At 29.3% G+C, this 7375-nt stretch overlaps 1 non-coding gene across 1 annotated transcript; it reads left to right on the top strand.

Annotated features, from left to right (window-relative positions):
• Positions 1–4736: 4736 nt before the first annotated feature.
• LOC129948651 (U5 spliceosomal RNA) lies at positions 4737–4857 on the top strand. The gene has a single exon (XR_008781939.1). It is a non-coding gene; the product is annotated as a U5 spliceosomal RNA (small nuclear RNA).
• The last annotated feature ends 2518 nt before the right edge of the window (positions 4858–7375 follow it).

The raw sequence follows: 7375 nt of genomic DNA, 5'->3' as shown, positions 1-7375 counted from the left end.
AATTATTTTATCTCCAAAACAATTTTGTGCAACAAAAAATAAAGTTTTTAACATTCGGACAAATTTTGAGAAAAATCCTAAACCTAAACAAAAAAATTAATAAAAGTTGTTAAAAATTTTCGACTGAAATATCTTTTAAGAACTTTGATATATTGGCTTTAAATTACTTAAATCTTATAAAAAATGTTGTTGTCAACATTCAATCAAATTTTGAGAGAAATCAAATTGACAGTTTTTTTTACATAAAAATAAAAACCTTACGAAAAAACAATACTATAACTTGGTAAAAATTTACTTTCAACTCAAATAAATAGCTTTTCAAAAATTAAAAATATTGTCTTCAATCTTTTTTTATTTCACAGATAATATTATTTTTGATATTCAATAGTTTTTTTTTATAAAAATCCAACAGTCCGTTGTTTTCATAAAAAAAATAAAATTTACAAAAAAATAGTACGCACATTTAGTAAAAATTGATGTTCGATTCTTGATATCTTTCATATTAATATCATTCATCCAATTTGTAAAAATTTAAGAAATGCTACTGCAATTGGTAAAAATTTGTTTTCGACTAAAAATCTATTTAACAAAACTGGATTTTCAAACTAAACTATTTGCTTATATGAAAAATATTGTTGGCAATTTAAAAATTTGAAGAATAATTATTCAACTAACAACTTTTTTAACCCAACACGAAAACGTACAAACTTTCAAGGCAAACAGACAGACGAAATGGGAAGTTATCAGTCTGGGTCGCATCCCAGCCTCTTTTTATTAATATAATAATAAAAAATAATATTTCCAAGACTTCTTGTTACATTAAAAATATTTACATTATGTACTTATTATTGTTTTTTTTCTTTGAAACGAACGTTAATTTAGTAAAGAAAACAAATAATGACATCAAGATTCATTAAAGGAAGTTCATATCAACGAAGAAAATTCAACATCACGACACTGAAAAACATTTTCTTCAAATATATTTATTTATTTGCATAAATACAACACATAAGGCTTGGAACATAATAAAGACAATTAAAATCTTCTCATCTTAGTCCGAAACAAATTATTATGGGTGTTTCTGTCAATATTACCTATCTGAAGGAAAATATAGCCACACAAATATCTTCTATTGATTTTACATCATTATAAGACCAAAATATGGTTATTGTTCTGACGAAGCGAGGCGAGCGTTTGTCCAAAGGTTTTACTTCGTCACGTTCGTCTTAGATTGTTTAATGGTGATTATGTAATGAAACTTCTTTACTTTTTTCGCTAGAGAATAAAGCTACGTTCCAACTTATTGCCAATGCCTTTAATGATACTCGTGACATTTTCTTTCATAACTGACTGTAGGATATCCAAAATAAGAAAAAGATCAAATCAAACAATTTTAGATATTTTCAAGGATTCCAATTGGCATAGGTATCTATCAACTTTAACAATGAATCAAAAGTTGTTACAAACGTAAGTATTATAGACTTTTATCTAGATACAAAATTATGTTAATACCTTGAACTTTATTAATTTTGCAACATCACAAAAGGTTTTTTATTTGTATTATTGAATTCTGCAATTTTACGTTATTACGAATATTTCCAAAGATAAAACTCGTTTAAGACCTTGATTTGCAGCTGTGGGTAGAGTTTTAGAAGAATTTTCATCCTATCATCTTTTTAGAATTTAAATCTTCTAGAAACCTACAACTTATTTGAAGAACACTTACATTTTTTGTCATTATTTGCAATGGAGGAATGGCTAGTCCATTTTTAGGTAATTAACATAAGGTAGAGCAGATCTATAGAAAGGAATATTTCCATCATTCTAGTTAAGCAGATTTTTAAAATACAATGTCAAAATGTTTTTTTAATCATTGGTAATGCATTATTTTCCAATCCAGCAACAATCTTCATGGTGCCGCAGATTCTGCATCTGCGTTTTTCTTATCCACGCGCATTCTTAAGTTATTGTAATCAGTCCGAATTATCGAATTGAAAACTTTGGTTAACCCCAATTATCTCACGAATCAATAACGCTAGACACTTGAATTAAATTGTAAATATATTATTAATTGTAACGTGATACTTAATATATATATTTTTGGAAAAAAAAAACAATTAATGGTTTTTTATAAAACAAAAAAAACTGAAAAATGTTAGGAACACAAAATGATTTTATCTTCAAAATAATTTTGTTGGTAAAAAGTTGGTAAAAATTAGTTTTCGACTCAAATATCATATTAAAAGTTTGAGATTATGGCTTCTAACTAATTTTATCCTATGAGATAGATTGTTTTCAAAATTCAGTTTAGTTTTGAGAAAAATTCAAATGATAATTTTTTTTACAAAAAAAAATAAGAACCTTAACAAAAAATTACTAAAAGTTGTTAAAAATATTCCGTTGACTCAAATATCTTTACAATATTTAAAAATATTGGCATCATACTATTTTTATTTCACAGAAAATATTGTCATTGAAATTGAGTAAATTTTTATAAAAATCCAACATACAAAAATTAAAATCTGCAAAATTTGTAAAAATTGATGTTTGGTTTTCGATATCTCGTGAATAATGCAAGATATTGACTTAATTTCATTCATCTTATTTGTATTTGTTTATACAAGGTCCGGCAAAAAGATCTCTCAAATTTTAAAAGCCAGTGACAAATAAATAAACAATTTAACAGACAAATTTTATTGAATTTTTTAAATTGGAACCAGACTTTGTGATTTAAGTTTGGTTGGAGGAAGGTCTCAATCATGTGACATTAGCGATCCGCATGAACTGTAACTGTTTGCCCATTTTCTTCGAAAAAATACGGGCCTTCCACACCAAATTCAGCAACCACACACCAAACTGTCACATACGCCATTATGATTACTAAAAACGGCACGTAGACCTCTATATATCTATACCCGGATTACCATTTTATCTATAAATAGCTTTAAATATAAAGGTCCAAAAATACGGGAGGTTTTTTTTTGCCGGATTCTGTATAAGAAATAAAAACTTTTAAGAAATGCGACTAAAATTGGTAAAAATTGGTTTTCGACTAAAAATGTCGTTAACTGATAGATTTTGAAATCACACTATTTTATCATATGGAAAATACTGTTTATAACAATTTTTTTTTAAATAATTCAACTGACACCTTTTTTAACAAAACACGAAAACCCACAAACCTTTTAAGCGAGTCAAATCGACAGACGGGATGGAAGTTATCAGTGTGGGTCGTATCCCACCCTCTTTTTTATAATTTGATGATCCTTAAGATGTTCAGACACAGGTACTGAGGTATTATTTCGCCTAAATATACATATACCTATATATTCGAAGCCCTTCGAAAGAATTTTTTCAAAATTATTTTAAGAATAAAAAAAAAGAATTTTTTGATCATCTGCTTGTGCAGAAAAAAAATTGTTGAAAACGGTTTATTAATTCTTGATATAACTTAAGGACAAAATAATGGTTCTCTAATAACAGGCAATACAAAAATATTTTTGTATTAAAAGAAGCCAAGTTAGGGAACCAAATTTAGAGAAAATTAACAATTAATAAAACTCGAACTTTAGACTGCTGACCAAACAATTGTTGGTTGTTTTTAATTTTCAAATTTGAAGTCATTTTACGCAATGGTTTGTGCTGTAGGGGCTAGGACAGATAGATAGACGAATGAAATCTTTAGACCTACTTTTTTCAACTTCTCTCCCATCTATCATGTTTAATTATACTACTTGCCATTGTATTCATCGTTTCTAAATGAAAAAATACAACACTTTACAGCTGAAGAAATGGCAGTCAGTTAAAATAGTGTTGTCAACTTAATGATTTGTAACTTTTAGAAAACACCGGTTGTAATAAATTGAGTGGCTCTCAAAACTTTGTTCAAAAATTTCCTCTTAGTTAATGTATAGAAATGTTTAAAAAGCTTGTACCTATAATTTCACCAGAAACCCCCACCGTTTTTGTAATTCAAAAATGAGCTCTCTTACATTATTTTAACCATTCGCCTTTAACAAAAGCAAAATATATTGTTGGTCTGTCTTGATCGCCTATAAACGTTAGATAATCTATTAAGATTTGAAAAATTGAACGTAAGTCAGTATTGATAAGTGTTTTTGATTTTCCTTCTGTTTTGGTTATGGAAGTTATGGAATAGGTACTTAGCTACTTTTAATGGAGAGCCTTAAATAGGGTAAACCTATAAATAAAGCGCTTCTTTCCATGCTTAGATAGGTAATAGTTCTAATACGTGAGTATTGCGAGTTCAACGTGTTCCTGCAAAGTGTTTACAGGTACCTACCTTACCTATACCTATTACTCTTGATTTCACAACTATCTTTTCCAAAACTACTCATTTTGCTTTGCACTAGGTATTTAAGTAAGTACTTAGGTACCTACGTATCTACTTCCTTCGGGAAATAATAATTTTAATCCGGATATATTATGTCCTGCCCATCTACCTACCAAGCTACATACGTAAATAATAGTAAAATAATTTTTGTTTGAATAAAAGGTAAGGATACGTAGGAAGATGGTAGACGCTGGACAAGAGGCGATATCTTATCTATGACAAAACATACATAAGTTTTACTATTGATCCCTAGTTAAGGTTTTACTATAGGGGTTGAATTTTGTATAAGAAAAATGCTTACGAATTTGTCATTCACCGTAACACAGTTCACACTTTCTTTACTCTTAAAAAATATGTTATGCTTGTGGAAGTTAATGGAAAATCACTCTGGCTTCTCTTCAATGTCGAATAAATCTTTCGCCTTTTACTAAAGATTTCCGTGGAGAGGGGCACTCTAATGAGTCTAAAATGAATTTTTGACTGTGCCCGGCGAAAGCTGGGCCATATGAAATACACAATTATCGTAGTTGCTATTTGCCAATGATGAGCATTGAGCAGAGTTATAATTTATAAGTTTATAATGTCGTGAGTTTTTTAAAGCAAGCAGTGGTACTTTTTGTTTTTATCTATGTCAATAAATCTAAGAACTTAGAATTAATTTACTAGTTTTTACTTCGCGTTGGCAGCGCTCCACCCAGATCAACAAAATACTGAAATTTATTTTTAATTTTTCTGTCTCTGTTTCAAATTATTTCAATGTGACAAACAAAATGATAATGCATTTCTTTTTCTCAATATCATTCTTTTGACTCAGTCGAATAATTTCCAAATGCATACAAATGTAACATTCGACGCAATAGGTAGGTACTTAACTAAAACACAAAGCATAGAAACTTACTTCCCTTTTCTTGTTAAAAGTTCTGCTGGTTTTATGTTGGCTTTAGACCAGAAAAGTCCACCATTGCCCAAATGTTCACATAACGACAGATCTTGGAAAAAACTCAGGAATTTCAAATCGATACCCACCATCTCTATACCAATTCTTAAGCCCCTTATGACAGTACCTATTTTGAAGAGATTTACAAGCTAGTCGATACTCGATAGTCTAGTTTTGGTATCGCTATCAAACTATTCCGTTTGTGCAAAATGACGATGCTCTATCAAGGTCGGAAAAGATCTCACCGATGCATTTGATGTCAAAAAAGTCTTAGACAAGCCGATGCACTGTCATGCGACTTCTTCGACATCGGGATCGAACCCAATACCTCTCGCATGACAGTCCGCCGCACTAACCAAAACAATTTTGTGCAACGAAGAATAATGTTTTAGACATCTGATAAAATTTTGAGAAAAATCGAATTGACAGTTTTTTATAAAAAATAAAAATCCAAAAAAAACATTACTCAAAATTTGTAAAAATTGAATATCGATTCAAATTACATTGTCAAAAACTTGAAATTTGGACTTCAATCTTATTTTATCTTACAAGAAATATTTTTTTCAACATTCTGAAAAATGTTGAGAAAAATCGAATTGACAGTTTTTTTACAAAAAATAAATTAATAAAAGTTGGTAAAAACTGATTTTTGATTTAGATATCTTTTCAAAGCTATGAGATATTGGCTTTAATTTACTTTTATCTTACAAAAAATATTGTTGTCAACATTCAGTAACATTTTGAAAAAAATCGAATTGACAGTTTTTTTACAAACAATTAGAAACCCGAAAAAAATTAACAAAAGTTGGTAAAAATTATTTTCTACGCAAATATCTTGTCAAAAAGATATAATAGCTTTTTATTAATTTTTACTTATAAGAAATATTGTTTTCAACACTAGGATAAATTTTTAGAGAAATCGAATTGACAGTTTTTTTACAAAAATAAAAACCAAACAAAAATTTATAAAAGTTGGTAAAAATTGATTTTCGACTCAAATAGGTATCTTTTCAAAAATTGTAGGTATTGGCTTCAAACTAATTTTATCTTATAAGAAATATGGTTTTCATCATTCAGTAAAATTATGAAAAAAATCGAATTGACAGTTTTTGTACAAAAAAATAAAAACCTAAACAAAATTTAACAAAAGTTGGTAAAAATTGATTTTCGACTCAAATACCTTTTCAAAAATTTGAAATATTGGCTTCAAACTTATTTTTATAAAAAATAAAATCTACAAAAAATAGTACGCAAATTTGGTAAAAATTGATACGAGTACTTATAGACAAACTTTTAAGCAAGACAAATCCACAAACGCGATGGGAAGTTATCAGTGTGGGTCGCATCCCAGCCTCTTTTTATCTTTGAATTTAAGATTAAGTGCTGAAGGTGAGCGACCTTACTTACATGCCATCACCTATACCTCCCTATCGAAAACTTTGTTCTTATCTTATGGTTGGTGGTTTCAATTTGAAATACCTACATTTTTGATATAATGCTTGGATTTACATGTTATAAACGCCGGCCGCCGCGCCGTCTTAGTGTTTGTACTTATTTTTAGTGGTCTGTACCTATAAGTATGCTCTAAGTAGGACACAACCTACCTACTTACATATATAAATAGGTGAGTACGTACGTAGGAAAATTTAATTTGCTGTTATGTTTCCAATTCTAGGTACCAGCCGTTCGATGATTGTTGATCTTTGATCATTATTCCATGATGTTGATGTGATGTGGTACCTTCTACCTACCCCGACTTCCAGCCCAGCAGTTAAGCTGTGAACTAAGATGTTTTTCAACAGCGTAAAGTAGGTATCACATTGGTTTGGTATATCTCAGGTACGTAACAAAAGCAGCTGACGTCAACTGAAAGTCGAGTGTGACCTACCCTACCTAGTACCTATTCTTATCTCTTATGTTTCCTTTTGTTTATGACGTCTAAAGATAGCAAGCTATCAAGCAGCTACCACAATTTTACACACAATTGGTGTTATTATAAGAAACATTTTTGTTCAAGTTTTTATAATTCGCAGCTACTTTAAGTGTAAAAGTTGACTAAGCATAGTGGCAAAGAATAGTTAAAC

This window comes from Eupeodes corollae, chromosome 2, assembly GCF_945859685.1.
Source record: "Eupeodes corollae chromosome 2, idEupCoro1.1, whole genome shotgun sequence".
Classification (NCBI taxonomy): Eukaryota; Metazoa; Arthropoda; class Insecta; order Diptera; family Syrphidae; genus Eupeodes; species Eupeodes corollae.
This window is presented reverse-complemented; position numbering and strand designations above follow the sequence as displayed.